This window comes from Schistocerca nitens, chromosome 2 (genome assembly GCF_023898315.1).
Source record: "Schistocerca nitens isolate TAMUIC-IGC-003100 chromosome 2, iqSchNite1.1, whole genome shotgun sequence".
Lineage (NCBI taxonomy): Eukaryota > Metazoa > Arthropoda > Insecta > Orthoptera > Acrididae > Schistocerca > Schistocerca nitens.
The window spans coordinates 715,356,113-715,374,477 of NC_064615.1; the positions used below are offsets into that span (position 1 = coordinate 715,356,113).

The following is an 18,365-nucleotide window of genomic DNA, read 5'->3' on the forward strand; positions in this document are numbered from 1 at the left end:
CCCCTCTGATGATGGTACTCATGACCTCACTGTTTGGTCTCCTCCCCTCAACCAACCAGTCAACCATTTCTGAAGTGCAGCAATTGTCACCATCACTACACAGTACTGGAAAAAGAACAGCTAATCTTGAAACTTTGAACTGAATTGGCAGTAGTACAAGAAGAGTTAGTGCATAGTGCAATTGTTAATTGCAGTTTGTAGTAGTAATCTTATAGCGATATCACATGAATACGCTAAAGCCTTCCAAATCAGCGAAAACATCCAAGCAAAGTTTGCAAGTCTGCAGTGACTTGGCAGACAATATTAATAATAACCTCAGACCTCTAGCAGACAATGCAGTCATCTATATTGAAGTAGTGTCCAAAAATCTGCACAAATATTGAGTCAGGTCTTGACAAAATTTCAAAGTGGTGTAAAGATTGGAAATTTGCGTTAAATGTTCTGAAATGAAATGTAAAATAGTACCCTTCACAAAACGCAAAAATGTAGTATCCTATGACTAGATTGTCCATGAGTTGCAAATGAAATCAGTCAACTCATTAAAATACGTGTGTATAACTATCTGGAGAGAAATGAAATAAAACGAACAGAAAGACTCTGTCATAGATAAAGCAGATGAAAGACTTTAGTTCTGCTGTGTTTAAGCTAATTGCCAACCAGGTAACAACTAAACACACATTCACATCCATTGGCTGGCCAGCCTCCAGGCATCATCCGCCAAAACCAGCAGAAGTACCTCCAAGACAAACACTGAACCGCACTTGCTTCATGTGTTAATAAACTTTTGAGACAATGACCAAACAGGTTGGTATGTTGTCCACATATTTGTGGCAGCTGTCACAAGAGGCACCTGGAGCACCGCCAGCAGAGTGCACATTCGCTGTAGTTATGAGCACCATTTTACCTCCATGATGTCATGTGCCCACAAGTAGGTCACTTGGTATCCATGCGCTGCAACAGTTTTTATGCCAGCGCACAATTACGGAATGGCAGTTCATATTGGGAGTGCACCAGTGGCCCCTTGCAGTGTCCATCATCCTGCAGTTCCAATGATGACCTTGGACTGAGTTGCTACCAGCTAGCCAACTTGGGATCACTGCCATCCGAAGCTATGTTTAACTGCCAGCAGTCTTCATTCTGGCTGTGCAGAGACTTGACCTCTTGATGCTCTGGGCATCTTCAACTTTAGTATCTCAGCTCATTACTGTGATTGTGTTTGGAGACAGCCTTCTCACTGTGTGGTTCTTAAGACTCAGACTAGATCATTTAGTTCATGACTTCGTCATTCTAGGCAAACAGCTAAATGGTGACTTAAAATTACTAGAAGTGTTTCATCAGGAATGGCTTTTAGAAAATCATTTTTGTGTTTAATACTTATTGTTGCTTCAGAACTGAGAAGTGTAATTTTTATGTTATCAGTAATAAACTTGTTTTGATTTGTTTACTTTGACATAAATCTTTTCATACCAAACTCAGTACCGGTAATACCAGGTTCATTAGTAGCATACTGGGAAACTGGAGTCAGTCTACAAAGGAGATTATGTGACCAATCCTAGAATATTGCTAAAGTATGTGGGACCTATACCAAATAGGAAATAGAAGATATTGAATGTATGCAAACAAGCCAGCATGTTCGATCATAGGTTTGTTTGAACCATAGTAGAGTGTCACAAAGATGCTGAAACTATTCCACCAATCATCCCGTAAAAACCTGCCAACAAAATTTCTAAAGCCAGCATTAAGTGTGGAATCTAGGAATATTCTACAACCCCCTAAGTACATCACTCAGATTGTAAACAGGCAAGACAAGGTCAGTCTAATTACAGAACACACTGTGGCGGTCCCACCTGTTTTTTTACTTCTTTGTTTGTTGATTGTTGTCCTTGGTGTTGACATACTGCATTGCTACACTGGCTGAAAAAATGGGTTGTGGATTCCGACAATGACTACTGCAAATTATGTAGCTGACAGGTGCACAGTTGTGTTTCATAGTACTTTAATTTCACTGTTCACAACCCCCCAATAATACACAGTTCTATATGTATGGCCAGTGCACTATTGTTTAACTTGCGATAAGCCTCATTAATAGTTTGCATGCAAAACTCCACATACTGCTACAATAGTTTCTTGTTGAACGTCTACGAGCAGTAAAACGTAACCACAAAGTTCACAGTTCTTGAAGAATAATCAGATACGTATGGAGCAGACACTGTCACTGTTTTTACACATGGCCTAATTGTTTAGCACTTATTCCACAGTTAATTTGAAGCATTGTTGTTGTAATAACCAGCACAGGTTTCTCGTCTGAAACTCGGCCGTGGACTGAGTGTCTCGTGACCCAAAATCAGGCCCTTATACATCCTCACAACAATAGGTGCTGAACTACACATTGTTTGAAGTTTAGTCCAAACACTAGTCTTGCCTAATCTTTACTACTGTGATGTAGTTCAACACGGCACGAATAGTGAAAATTCGAGACGCCTCGAGCTAGTGATGAATGCTTGCGTTAGATACGTGTGCAATATACGGTTGTATGATCATATCAGTCCTTCATACTCCCAGCTAGGTTGGATACGCCCACATAAGGCACGCGATCTCCACACGATGTGCTTACTTCATCGATTTCTTAGCCACTGGTGCCCCCAATACTTATCTTCTCACATTAAACGCCTATCATCATTCCACAACCGCAATACCAGATCGGATACGTCTAGCATCTTTACATAACACAAAATCTTTCTCCATGTCATTCTCCATCTCAGCCATACGACTATGGAACGCGCTCCCCTGTGATCTGCGTCTTATCCAGAACCACTCAACATTCAAGAGTGAACTCAAGACTTACATATTAGGGACGGTATAGCCACCATTGTTGTGCCCCGCTCATCTCTTTCTTTCTCCTCTCCATCATAGCTTCGAATTTTACCATTCTATTTCTCTTCCTCTAACCTATCTACCTCTTCTATATCTCTTTCACCCCATTCTATCGTCTTATGTCTCTGCTTGATGAGAATAACTCACAAGCTGCAAGAATATAACGAGAAAATTCCCAACTAGCAATAGGACTGACATTCATAAAAGAAAAATATGTTCACTTTCATATACATAGTCATTATTATTATTATTATTATTACTATTATTATTATCTTGATTGTTATAATTAATTTTTGATTGTTATAATTATCATTATACTACGTTTATAATCTCTATTTTTTCTTAACATTAATACTGTATAACATGTTATATGTCCTTAATGTTCTGTAGAAACTGAAATTTGTTGAATCTGAGTATGCCTGGTTAGGTGTAAGAGAGGGCCTGAAGGCCCTAATCTTGCCAGGTAAAATAAATGCATAAATAAATAAATAAATAATTTACAGAAATTACAATTAAAACTTAACTCACTCAATTAACTGAATACATCGAAAAATTGCATCTTTTTTAAACAGTTTCTTCTACTACAAGGTTTAGGCCAAATTATTTGTTTAAATCATGAAATTAACAAATATAGTTATGCAAACAATAATTTTGACAAGTCTGTTAATTACTTTGGAATTAATGAAGGACTGGTTTTGCTAACATGTTTTTTAATAGAGCTAAATAGATACTTTAAGATTACTAGTACTTCATCTTCCAAAAGTTTAGAATTATTAAAGAATTTATATTTGTTTATACATCAACAATAGAATTTAAGTCATGAAACAATTACTGATTTCACCCTATAATGAAAATTACTATCTAGGAATAACCAAAATACAAAATACCAAAATACATACATAAAAGTAAGCACAAAATTAGATCTGGTGTTATATTATTTAAAACTTTATCTTATATGAAAATGCGGATTATATTCAAGTATGTTAATGATAATTAGTTAAAAGTAACAAAACAAATTTAAAGAGGCAGATGGCAAAACAAGAGGGGAATTAAAATTATCCCAACTTGCTTCGTCATAACACAGTGGCATTCAATGTTATTCTTCTCACAGTCCATACTCAGATGGAATCTGAAGAACATCTAATAAGTAGCTCCTCAGTTGGCGTAACAATGTGAGTACACCCTGGTCCAGTCCTTCCACCAAGGAAAAATCCTTGGCAATTCCAAGCACCAATCCCAGGCCCTCTGCATGGCAGTTACCTACACTGACCACTAGCTACAGAGGTGGACTTGTTGAGACACACATCCATTATAAACGGCGAAATACAGAAACGGCGAAATACAGAAAATACCAAGTCGGCATAAACTTACAGCAAAGAAGACTGGTGAGTAATGAAACATTTCTAATACACCAAGTTGCCAAATGTAAAGAATTGGAGGAACACAAAAACTACTATCTTGGTCCAAATAAAGCGTGAACAGCCTGCAGGGAATAAAACATTAGTAATGAAATTTTCAGGCAGTAACAAAATGATGCTCTGAGTCTCATGAAATATTCATTACTTAGTAGCCAATTCATAAGCTGTGCAACAGCTCCATGTAAAAATGATGGGGTGGGCTACAATCTGATTTAAACCTTTGAAGATGTCTGAAATGTTGCTGAGAATGCTGCTTGTGCTAGTGTAAAGGTCACATCACTCTTGTAGCAGCATGATAAACCCTGGATGAAATGCTGTGTGGAATGTGTAAATTCAGAGCTTGGAAAATCACAACAAAGAGAGTATTCATGTGTGGATGTGGTTGACGCATTACCCCTCAGTCAGACAGATCGTACAGTGCTTGGTTTGCACCTGAATGCTTCTGGTAAGAGACTACTTGTTTTGCTAATTACCAGAAGCATCAAGTGGCATACATCCTACATCAGATGTTTCAGATATGTTCCATAGCCCATTTTAGGATATAATCATATAAGGCACAGCTGCAGAATAAGCAAGGGTACAAGTTGAAACAACTACTGGCAGATGAAAATACCACAGCATGGGCAAAGTCTTAGATATTAAACAGCACTTGTACAGTGGCTTCCATCTAAACAGGAATAGAAAGGATGACCGTATGACATTCGTACAGTGAAACGAAAGGGCAGATGGAATGTCAGCAGATGTGTTGTGCTCATCAGAGCTTCATATTGAAATCCAACATATACATCTCAGCAGATACAGGCTAATATTATACTACCTGAGAACTGATAAAAGGAAAAGGGAATTGGATGTATATACAGAAACTGAGTTAAATCCCAGGCCCTACAAGTTAATGAAAATAGAGTTGAACATCCCATTGAATAGTGTGCCACAATAGTGAGTCACAAATCATACAAGCTAGTAGTACTGACAGTTTGTAGGCTATCAACAGGCAGTATTTTAAGCTTCATAAAGTGGATAGATATGGTTTTCATAAGGCTGCACAAAGTTAAATGGAGAATTATTATTTGTGGAGACTTTAATTTTGACTTTCTGTCAAATACTGCTGATCAAGGACGCTTAGAATTTTTGATGTCTAGTTTTGGAGTATTTTTCAATATGAGGATTGAAAGACATAGTGCAACAACCATCGGCAATTTATTTTTAGACCCAATTATGTTCTATGGTTTGGATATAAAAACAATAGCCAGTGGTTCATCTGACAATGACTGTCAAATGTTAACTAAAATATACTGACCAGTTAAATACAGAGCATAGAAGAAAAGTATTGCATCAAAGAATCTTTAACAATAACACAATCACAGTTGTTATAGAGCAATTACAAAAAGTTCATTGGGAAGAGCTTTATCAGGTGTGTATAGATGGAAAAAATTTATTTTTTTAAGTTTTCTCCTACAGAACTAAACTCAGGTAAAATTGAACAGAGGTGAGAGCAAGGTTTGGATAACTCGTGTTATTAAGGTGTCTCATACTGGGAAGGTGGAGCTTGACCTAATTCAGAAAACAAATTATAGGCAAGAGCTAACGCTCCAATACCAGCAGTACTGTAAAATGCTCCAGTCTATCATTAAAGAAAGGAAAACACCTGCACCATGCTCAAAAAATAAAACTCTCGAAGTGCGTAGCAGAAACAACATCATTAAAAAAAATATATCAATCCAAATTAAATGAGGCCCTAGAAAATAACTGTGGCAAGAATGACAGTGCTGAAATCACTGGCTACCAAATCCACAACACACCTAAAACTAAATAACCAAATACAGATGCATTAAATATAATTCAGGACATATTGTTTGCACCACTAACAGTTTCAAAAATGCAACCCTTATGGAGATTATAAAATGCATCAGATCACTAAAATATAGTAGTTCTGCTGGCTATAGTGGTGTTTTAGCTGAGTATTAAAATTTTGTACTGACATGATAGGCCTTCATAAAGTTATGTTTATAATTAGTCATTGACACTCCTAACAGACTTATATGTCCTGTATGAACACCTACCTATAAAAGTTCAGAAGAATGAACCACACCTAATTTGATCTATTTTTCTAAGCAGAAAAAAAACCTGCTAGCACCAGAATTAGACGTTAATGGTCATACACTAAATGAAACAGTGTGTGAAAAATTCCTTAGTCAATAACAAAATGAAGTCAACAGATAGATAAACCAATGAAGAACTTCATTTCAGCATGTTATGTTCTTAGACTGTCACTCATTGTGTTGACCTACAGACAAACATGTTGGTTTATTTTGCTACTTTGACATGGAATTATCTTCTGGGCAGTGGCTAAAGAAAATGGAGTATTTATTCAGCAGAAGCAAGCATTAAAAATATTGTGTAGAACAGATAACCACAAATGTTATGGAGGAGCTTTTAGGGATTTTATTTCTTCCCTAACCATTTACTTCTTAATTGTTATTGTCACTGATAATAAATATCAGTTTTAGTTGAATTCTGATTAGCACACTCACAGTCCATGGCACTAAAATAATTTTTATATGCAATTGGCCCTTATGTCTTGCGCTCAGAGTTGAGTTATGTGCTCTGATGCAAAGGTAATCAACAACCTCCCATCTGATGAACCTAGGAATTCTTACATATATGTGATAGTACGTATACTCTGTTATGGTATCTACGGTTAGTAACAAAGCTGAATTAAGTTCAAACTGTGCAATTCACACACACAGTATGAGAAGTTAAAACCATCAGTTTGTAACAACCGTTCTTGTCATGACACACTATCCTACACAGTCATTTCTTAGTTATGAGGTTATTTTCTGGAATTTTAAGGCAAAATATATGGATACTACTTTCAGACAGGAATGGGCCACAAGGCTAACAACTAGATGTAGTAGTCAAGCTCATTATAAAGATCTGTTTAAGTAACTCTCCACCCTTACTGCACTAAGTGAGAGTACATCTGCCTATCATTGGTGCATATCAGCAGAAACATTATCAGGTGCATCGTAAATATTTCTATACACAGTCATGAAACAAGAGGCAGTTAGGCACCAAGGAAAAAAAAAAAACAAAAAACTTGAAACAGCATTCTGTATCAGGGAATAAAATGATTTAATGAACAGCTCCAGGAAATGAAAGAGATTACTAAAATACATCTGTTAAAAAATGCAGCTAGAATATTCTTCATAAGTAATGCATACCATACAATTAAAAGATTACTTGGAGGATTCATAGTACTGGTTGATAATGAAAGGGGATAACTACCACACCCTGTCGCATTTCAGTGCATGACCACAGTTTTCTTCTTTACAAGAAAATCAAGTGTCAAGATTTAAGTGCATGATAGAAGTGGCTTCTCATTGTCCCGAATTCAACATCTCACTCACCGTGGTGGAGGAGTCTGACTCAGTTTCTTAGGTAGACAGAGGGAAGGACAGGAAGGCAAACATAGAGCATAGTTGAATGCTTGTGGCCCTGGAGTCAGTTTTCCAAAAAGACTGGAGTTGGTGGAAGGGGCATGGCAACATCTTCATGGCCCAGAAGCCATCAGAGCATGTCCTCAGTCTGTGCAGTAATGAAGAGCATAACTGTGTTTTATTTTGCAGTTTATCTTGAGCAAATTTGTGTAAATCAAAGAACATTGTATAATAGGGGCCAACTGAATAAGGAGGCAGCTGTTATGACACTGACCTAATATTCGTGAGGATGAAGTTTGCTCTTTCTGGTCATCCAGATACAGGTTTTCTGTGATTTCCCTAAATCACTTCAGGCAAATGCTGGGATGGTGTCTTGATTGTAGCATAGAGCGTACGTATTTATTCTTTGTACATGTATATTTGAGCTATTGATTTTTATTGTATTACTGTACAAATCCTGTATCATTGCTAGATTATGTTTAGATGAATAAAAAAAAATCCTTACAGACTATGCATTCCTACATAGGCTTCTGAGTGCTGTTTTATGCTATAACACAAAGATCTATAACAGGTTACCAGCAGACATCATGCAGGAAATTTAAAACCATCAGACATTCAAAAACAAAGGAAAGGAATACCTCATTATCCATTTCTTCTACCAATTATCTTATTATCTAGTTTCAATAATTGAAAATTCCTGCTAGCTGTATGACACATAACAGTGTATTGTAAACAGACCTCATTTATTACATATATAAATGGCTATTCTTTCTGAAAACTACCCTTGCAATCAAGTAAATATTAAGTTACCAATAGAAAATAAATAGCAGCAATATAACTGAGGAAGCAGTAGCTTTTTTTTGCAAGAGTAGTGGCTTTTCTTGTAATTTAGTAGCTCTTAACTTTAACTGGTGTAAGCACAAATATATTATCCAGTTACATTAATCAGAACAGTTGTCAAAAGCCTGAATAACTCAAAAGCCTGAATAACCACCTTTTGCAGTGTAGATAGCAACAAGATGTGCAGGAAGAGTGTCAGTGAGGTTCTGGAAGGTTATAGCAACAAGATGTGCAGGAAGAGTGTCAGTGAGGTTCTGGAAGGTTCTGACAAGGATGTGGAGCCATGCCAATTCCAGTGTCATAGATAGCTATGCTAGGTTCCTTAGTTGAGGATTTTAGTGGCCAGTGGTGTACAGTAAACTAATTCTGGTGCTCTTCAAACCATACATGTACACTGCGAACAGTGTGACATGTTGCATTGTCCTTCCGGCAGATCCCTTCATGCCAAGGGAAAACAAACTGTGTGTAGCGATGGATCTATACATACTAGTGCCTTCCAGAATGGTCAGGCCACTCAAGGAACACCATGAAAATATTCCCCAAACCATAACGCTCCCTCCTCTGGCCTGGACTCTGCTGACAATTGTTGCAGGGTATCTGATTTCAGACTTTGTACACTGTACACGCCAACGGCCATCTGTGTGATGGAGCATAAAACATGATTCATCTGAAAAGGCCACTTGTTACCATGCAGTGGATGTGCAGTTGTGGTACTGGTGTGTGAATTCAAGCCTTCATTGCTGATGAACAGAAGTCATAATGGGTGCATGAATGAGGCACCTGCTGTGGAGCATTATTTGCTGGTCGATCATTGAGGAGACACAATTGGTAGCCCCTTGTTTCATCTGGGTTATCAGTTGCTTGACAGTTACATATCTGTTTGCTCGTACACATCTCCACAGCAGTCATTAACCCATCATCTATGGCCTGTTGTGCACCCTAGTTGCCTTAGTGTCAGTTTTGGATAGCACTGTTTTGCCACACTTCATATAATTTAACCATGGTGGCATGCAAACAGTTTACAAACTTAGCCATTTCTGAAATGTTTCCGCCCTTGGCTCGAAAGCCGATGATTATACCCTTTCGGACGTCAGATAAATCACTCCATTTCTGCATTACAACAATGACTGAACTGTGTCCCCCCCCCCCCCCTCCTCTCCCCCCGTCCCTCCAACATGCTTCTCTACTGCTAATGCTGCCACTTGCTGTCTGTGATTGGTCATTGCACATTGACATTTGACATAGGTGGTGGTCACATTAATTTAACAGGACTGTGTAGTAATACACAGTATGGTAATAGTTTATAGTTAACACGGTGTACAGATTAAGTTTCTGGGATTTGCCTGTCTTTTGATAATGTATACCTTGAATCATTTCACATCCCAAAAGGTTCTCATTTTTGTTAGGATCTATGTGATATGATGCATGCATGAATGAATGAATGAATGAATGAATGAACGAGTGTAGGAATTCCAAAGTCCCTAAAGATACATCTGTAAGACGTTAGGTCACTGAGTTTAGGCAATATTATTCCTAAACGTTTCTGCAGTATAAACATGTACTTGAATTTGCTGCATTGCTGCACAATATTATGTATTATGAAATTATGGAAGGAAAGAGTATAAAGTAGTCCCATCTGTAAATCAACATACGGACAGACTTTTCTATGAGCAAAGCAGGCAAACAGCAAACAGAACTTTTTGATTAATGCATCCACATACCTGTTTCACCTCCATTTGTTATCCATCTGATCAGTACTTTTTGTACCTGTAAATAATTTTTGTGTATTTGCATGGAGTTGCGTAGTTTGAGTTTTGTAAGAATGAGAGTTAAGCTGTTTGCTGTGTACCAACTGAAACCAGTGGTGAATACATAGCAGACACAAGAGACCCCCACCCCCACCTCTCCCTTGTGGGGCCACCCGCATTGCCACCCATGCCGCCCTTGCCAGTCAGCCTGCATGCTATTGTTTTGTCAGTCGACTTCACTGGATTGAGTTATTGAGTGGTTGTACTTTCCTACATAGCATCATCGTATTTTATACTGAGGTGGATGTTGGGTGAGATACACCAAACAACACCTTATAATCAGGAGTTCATGTATTTACCTCTTCACACAAGTAAGGCATACAGAGAACTGGATGGCGGAACAACACAAAGATAATGTTTTGCTAGGTTCAAAGATGATGCTCAGACCGATACTGGTGTCCTCATCAGCACCACATAGCCCCCCCCCCCTCCTGACCCCCCCCCCCTCACAATACGGAGTACGCCTGAGTGGTCGGGGGGAGGGGGTGACTTTGGGGGTCGGCAGGTGTGGTCCACGTGAGCCGAACCACGGTCAGCTCGACAGCGCCGTCGGGGAGCTGTGTTGGTAGATGATGTGAAGGAAGGTCCAGCCACCGAACCTGGAAGTCGTTGAAGCGCGCCGGTTGTCGTACTGGGCGTGCTGGTCGTGCGGTGACAGGTAGGCCGGCGGTTTGCGGGAGGAACGGAGTGACGACGACGATGTCTGCGGTGGGCGTGGTGAACACATGAAGCATGTCCAGGTCGACGTCGGGCGAGAGGAGAACACATTTCACCAGGTGGCAGGGAATGGCGGAGGTTGTGTCATGAGCACCGGATGAAGGGAAACATACAACGAGCAGTGTGTCATCGCGTAGTATTATAGAGATGTCATGGATTATGTCCGGGGGGACAGGCACAAACACCTTGAGCAAGGGCACGTTCAAGATGGGGAGGGGGGGGGGGGGGCGTGAGAGTGGGTAGGACTGGAGTACAGGGCGAGGTGGGAGAAGAGCTCGACGATTGGAGCTGGAAGTCACTCGACTGAGTGAATAAGTCTGACGTGGAGGGAGTGGTCGGAGCGTTGTGAGCTACTACAGTGAGCTACGACAGTGAGCTACGACAGTGAGTGGTATGGCTGTGTTGACTTAGCCGCTGCAGCTACGTAACGACGTCGGGGAGGTACACGAGGCGCTGGAGAGGAAGTTGGTGGGGGGATCGCGCTATAGTTTTAACGAACCGCGATCCGCTGGAAAGACCTGCTTCCGGCGCTGCCATTGCGGTTTATCGTGGCGCTACTTCCTGCCGCGCCCAGTTCTTATCAGTAACAACATCCGCTACTGAGGCAGCTGCAGGCTCATTCGACTCGAGGCAGCCGCACGATACACACAGCCATGCCGTACAGGAGGATAATGTATAGAAGAAGGAGTAGAATGCCAGTATACAAGAGTGTTGATACGTTTTCAATTACTCCAAATGAAACTGGACAGCAAGAATTACTTCAAGGACCCATCACTTTTGTTGGTTGCAAGATTCAATTCTCTTGTACTACAACAGAAGTAGTTAGTGGCAATTCATGGTTAACAATTGCTATTTTAAGAGGTACTGATAAACCTCTTGAAGGATTGGAGTCTTACAATGAAAGAGATATTATTAGTTATCGCACTTTTGCAGTTGGAGTTATACCCAACAGGAATTATGGAACATGTGTGGTTACAACAGACAAGCCATTTTCACTGTACACAAGGAATCGCAGGAGGATTAACGCAAATGAGATGAGAGGTTAAATGTTTGGTGCAAACTTTCTGGAGTGTTAACTAAATACATTGTTGTACAAGGAGATGTTACGACAGTGAGTGGCTGAGCACCAGAGAACTCGGTACGGGCCGGTATATGGGGGTTGGAGGGGAGCACGGACAGTGTCATCTCGGAGCATGACGTACTCGCAATTGTTCAGAGATTTCGGGACGTGAACCTTAGGGCGGGAATGGCTGGCGGGCAGAGGGATGTGGAGGTTAATGAAGTGGCGTCTGACGCGGTCCACGAAGGAAGGTAAGTCAGACTGAGGGAAGGAAGTGGAAGGGCTCACAAGTTCGCCAGGGAGAACAATGTTCTGGCCGTATATGAACTCGGCTATTGTGCCTTTGAGGTCTTCCTTATAGATCGCACGAATGCCGAGTAGCACAAGGGGAAGGGCCTCCGTCCAAAGAGAGTCGTGGCATCGAAGAGCCGCCTTGAAAGTGTGGTGCCAGCGCTCAACTAGCCCATTACTTTGCGGGTGATATGCTGTGGTATGGATGTGCCGGATGCCACAAATGTTACAAATCTCGTTGAACAGGGCTGACTCAAATTGTCTGCCCTGGTCAGTCATGATGATAGCTGGACATCCGAAGCGCGATACCCATGACTCAATGAAAGCTCGAGCAGCAGTTTCTGCCATGATATTGGGGAGGGGGACTGCCTCGACCCAGTGAGTTGTTCGGTTGATAGACGAGTGAACATAAAGAAAGCCATTAGAAGGGGGGAGAGGGCCAAAAATGTCAATGTGAATATGCCGGAAACGCCCAGAAGGGATCGAAAAGGCGCCGAGGGGGGGTGAAGTGTGCTTGTGTACTTTGCAGCGTTGGCACGCGACGCAGGAGCATGCCCATTGCTGGCAGTCCTTGTTGACATTTCTCCACACAAAGCACTCCGCTACGAGGCGGGAGCACGCACGAACACCAGGATGGGCTAAATCATGCAGTGCATTGAAGACAGCTCGATGGAGTGTGGTTGGGATGAGGGGGCATAACGTGCCCGTACTGTCGTCGCACCAGATCTCTCCAGAAATGCCAGGGAAGGTGGTGCGGACGAAGTGTAGTGAAAAGGTAAAGTCTGAAATCAGGTTTTGTGTGTCCTCATCAGCGGGTTGGAAGTTAGGCAGGTCAGAGAGGTCTAACAGCGAATGAATGGCGTCGACTTGTGAAAGGAAATCAGCAACTATGTTGTCAGTACCCTTTGTGTCTGACATCGGTGGTGAACTGAGATATGAATTCCATGTATCCGAAACAGTGAGGAGGCGGGTCAGCTGGTGGGTTTGAAATGGCGGCAGCCAGGCGTTTGTGGTCTGTTAAAACATAGAAAGGGCGTCCCCCAACATCGGTCTTAAAATGCTTGACCACTTCATAGACCGTGAGCAACTCTCTGTCAAACACGGAATATTTCCGTTGTGCATTGGTGAGCTTGCGCGAGAAGAACTGCAGAGGCGAAGTTTGGCTGTCGACTGTCTGGCTAAGGACAGCGCTGATGGCAGTATTGCTCGCATCTGTGGTGATGAAAAGCTGCACCTTGGGATGAGGATGCATGATGGTGCCAGCCTCAGCAAGCAGATTTTTGAGGGCAGTGAAAGAGTCAGTCATAGCAGGGGTCCATGGAACGGGCCGAGATCCAGAAGTCTTGGTGCCTGCCAAGGCATCTGTCAGTGGAGCCTGAATCTCCGCAGCCCGAGGTAGATGACAGCGATAATAATTAACCGTCCCCAGAAAGTGCCGGAGCTCTTTGAATGATGAAGGTCTGGGTAGGTTTAGTATTGTTTGTACCTTGTCAGGGGGCGGTGAAATGCCGTCGGCAGAGACCCGAAAACCAAGAAAAGTGACAGAGGGTTGATGTAGCTGCAATTTGTCCTGGTTGGTCTCGATGCCTGCTGCTGCAAGTGTGTCCATAACAGTTTGCAGATGTCGAATGTTGTCCTCGACGGAGGAGCTGAACACAAGAATGTCATCAAGATATGCAAAGCAGAATTTTAGGCCGAATAGCACTTCGTTGATGAGGCATTGCCAGGTCTGGGTTGTGTTGTTTAGCCCGAAAGGCATGAATCAAAACTGAAATAACCTGATTGGGGTGGTGATTGCTGCTTTCTCGATGTCTTCAGGAGCCATGGGGATCTGGTGGTAGGCCCATTTGCTAGCAATGACAGAGAATGTGGTCGCACCTGCGAGGGAACTGGTAAAGTCGGCAATGTTGGGAACGGGGTAGATGCCCATAATTGTTCGTGCATTTAGTCGACGGTAATCTCCGCACATGCGCCAGGACCCGTCTTTCTTTGGTGTCATATGAATGGGTGTAGACCAGCTGCTGGCAGAGGGTTCAATGACACCAGAGCTTAGAAGTTTAGAAATCTGCTTTTTAAGGTCGGAGAGGCACTCGGGACAAAGTCGACGTGGTTCACTGGAGATCGGGGGACCTGGCGTGAGGCGAAGCTAGTGAACCGTGCCGTTGGTGACGACGGAAATGTTGCCGGCGGTACAGGATGCAGTTTGTTTACAATGTGAGGCGGGCGGGGCAGGCTAGGCGAGGTGGTGTTCGGAGCCACTCGGCGGATCCAACAGGAGCCGAGGCGGCGAAGTGTCCCAGGAGTCAACGTGACAAAATGGCCGCTGGCCCGAAGCAGTGGCACTGTGGTCGGGTGAGCTCGGTAGAGCTCGTGAAGCGTTAGTGAGTCCATTGTCCGAGTGCGTGGCCTGTGGCAGCATGGTCGCGGGCGAAGCGCTAGGTGCGAGTGCACTGTTTGTGTTGTCAGTGGCGGTTGCACGGCGGTGCACAAGAGCCGAAGTTGCATAGTTTGAGGTGCTGTCCGTGAGGGGAGGGGTAGGAGCTGTCAGTATGGGAACACGTGATGCTCATCGCGCACGCGCACTCGTGTCCGGCCGAGTGTCAAATGCTGCCGTGTTAGGGGGGTGTGGTCCTGTGGAACTGTCAGTACACGTTATGGTAGACTTGATAGCACAGTTGTGAGGGGTAGTGGGGGGTAAGCACACGGAGGCTCCATTGTTGGGACTACAAGCAGATTCGGCACACTTACTGACCTTGCTTTGTCCTTGCTGCAGTGTCTGTAATTCCTTTGCTGCGTCGGATAGCTGGAGCTGAGTTTCGTGGAGCCGGAGGGAGAGCTCGAAGTTTTCCTTGCATAGGCGAGCGACGTTTTAAAGCTCAACAAGGCACTTGTGCGTTGCTTCTTGTAACGTCGTTGACAGAGCTGAGAATTTACGGATGAGATGAGCCTGGACCGATGTGTCTTGGGGGGGGGGGGGGGTTGCTCCACGGAGCACAGGGGAAGTGAGTTTTGGAGGGGTGATGAAACACGGTGTTTCACACTAGGTCTGGTGAAAGTTTGTGGTGCCGCAAGAAGTCAATGTCTAGTATAGGTTCCTCAATATTGCACACTAAAAAAGTCCACACGAGTTTGCAGTTTGCGGAGAGTGAGACGATGTGGGAGGTTGAACCTGAGCATTGTAGTTTAGTAGAATTCACAGCTAGCAGTGAAGTATGATGTGGGCGGATGTTCGACGACACTAAGGACGTAGGGAGCAGCAAAACATCGGTGCCTGTGTCCACTAGGAAAAAGTATCCCGACGAAATGTCTTTAATATAAAGTCGTTTGTAATTATCCGATTGTTCCCAGACAGAATGGAGCATTGGGAGGTGCCTGTCATGTTGTGCACAGGAGGCAGCTCCCGGACCTACCTGCGATTTGCGTTTGGCAAGCAGCAGGGTGGTCTGCAGTTCTGTGCCGCCTCACCAAACCATGTGTGGAAGTAACAGTATGGGTAGTGCGGCTGCATTTCCTGTGGAAAGTTTGTTGCCAGAGGCAGTGGCCAAGGTTCAGATGCCGCAGCCGGTTCGGTTGCAGAGGTGGCGTCACCGAGGGCGGAGTCAGTGACGTTCCAGCTGTTTGTATACTGCGTCCCGGAGTGAGCGGAACTGTCGGTACAGTGCGGCATCCGGCCGCAGGACGAGGAGCCTGAACCTGAGACTTGCCAGGTAGGCAGTGGCTGGCGAAATAGAGCAGTTATGCCTCATGTAGTTTGTCAGCAGTTGTAATTCATTGATCGACAGGTTCGGGAGACCTCTGAGCCGGAGCAAAGCGGATGTGGGGAGGTAGTTTATCTGTCCAGATGGCGAGGAGAGCTGTGTCAGAGAGTAGATCATCACTGACCAGGGCCTGTAGCTGTCTCCAAAGTTGTGAAGGGTTGTCGTTGCCTACTTGCTCGACGTGGAGCACTTGCCGTATTGCTGTCGCAGTTGAGTGCACAAGCCGACGTAGAACTGTCTTTTTGGCTAGAGTGTACCGGGTAGCTGAGTCCGGGGCGTCAAACAGATCAGCAATCAAGTCCTCCTGGTCGTGCAGGTGGGTGATAAGGCACAGAAATCTGGTTGATTCGTCGAGTTTGAAATGGTCAAACACTTTGTCCACAAGTTTGAACCAGGTTGTTGCCCTGTTGGGATTGAACGGCGGTAGTGTTGGTAAGTGTTGTAGAACATTCGGAAGAACAGGGTGCGTTGAATTCGTCGGGGCACTGCTTGAAACGAGCTGTTATTGCTGCAATATTCCAGGAGAGTGTGTCTCTAGGGTATGTGGCAACAACGGCTGGTTGGGTGGCAGCATAAAGGTGACGCATTGTGGTTGAGTGCAATCCGTCGCGAGTTCAAAGTTTGAAAACACATTCCAGTCCGCGGGAAACTTGATGTGCGATCAGAATTGGAGCCACTTATGTTGCAGGGAGGCTGCAGAGGTGCAGGCTGTCCAAAAGCACAGTGAGGAAAATGATGTCAAACGTTGGGCAAAATGTGTGAATGTTCACTGTTCATAGTCACTTCACTCAAAACGGTGTGCAGAAAAGGTGAATGTCGTGGCACAAAACACTGAGGCGTAGCAGTAGGACGGAGATGGAGGTCAGGCACAGATAACAAGTAATTGCTCCTGTTGCAGGCCGAGGTATTGAAGCAGGAAGGCATGTGCTAAAGCTGAACCGAGGCAGACGCAGGCGTGGTCAGATGCTGAGGAGGTTGGCCTGTGAACAAAGCAGTTCCAGCCATGTAGCAGGAATCCGCGTGGTACTGCATGGATTGCGGTGTGGCAAACCGTTGTCTTGGTGGTGGTAGGTTATTCAACGGAGCATTTGCAGAAATCAGCATAGATCCCACACTGCACGGAGATCCGTAAGAGGTAACTTCACCGTTGATGAGGGAGGGCACATGTGGCGGGAACAAAGGTGTCTGATAGCAGGAGTCATGCACACTCCTAAACTCACTTATTGTTGCAGGCACGAAAACGTGTGTAATCGATGAGTGAGAGGCATCGTGTTGCAGTCCTGGCGGGTGTACATCACCCACAACACGATGCATGTCGATCACAAAATCCGGCGTTGGGCATTGGACGGAAGCCATTGTTCGAATGTTGTGTTGATGTAATACGTGCGAAAATAACCAATGCGGAGGCCGCAGACACAGTAAAACGGCGAAAATGGAATATGTTACAACTCGGGGTCACCAGTGAGGTGGATGCTCGGGTGAGATACACCAAACAACACCTTATAATCAGGAGTTCATTTATTTACCTCTTCACACAAGTAAGGCATACAGAGAACTGGATGGTGGAACAACACAAAGATAATGTTTTGCTAGGTTCAAAGATGATGCTCAGATCGATACTGGTGTCGATCTCATCGGAGCCACAATACGTTTCTGTCTGGCACATAGATAGCTAACACATACCTATGAGAGAAGTCACAGCCATTCTAGTGATCTCAGTACGTTATTCTGTCTGGCATTTGTTCAAGAAAAGTCTCGAATATTCTACTGTTTTGTGATTAAAAGCAGACTAATGGAAGAGATGCTTCCATACAAGCAAACGAGCATAAACGTCCTTAATGATCGTGATTCTGTTATGCAAGCATTGTCTGTCTGTCGTAGATCTGACTATCCTACTTTGCACATGCTGTAAAAAATATTTGCTTGTCTACCTGCATCTATTGCTACAGTAGAAAGAAGTTTTTCAGCAGTGCGACGTACAAAGACATGGATGTGGTCGACAATGGAGTACGATCGACTTAATGGCTTAGCTCTGTTGAACACTCACCCTGACATTGATTGTCCTATTGGTGATGTAATTAACCAATTTGCCAGGAAGAATAGGTGCACAGAATTCATCATTTAAGGAAGAGAACCACAATTGTAATTTTTTATATCATAAG

At 43.3% G+C, this 18,365-nt stretch overlaps 1 protein-coding gene across 4 annotated transcripts in view; it reads left to right on the plus strand.

Annotated features, from left to right (window-relative positions):
• LOC126236883 (uncharacterized) overlaps nt 1-18,365 on the plus strand; it is a 177,273-nt gene that overhangs the window by 131,722 nt on the left and 27,186 nt on the right. The gene's annotated exons all lie outside the window — the stretch shown is intronic.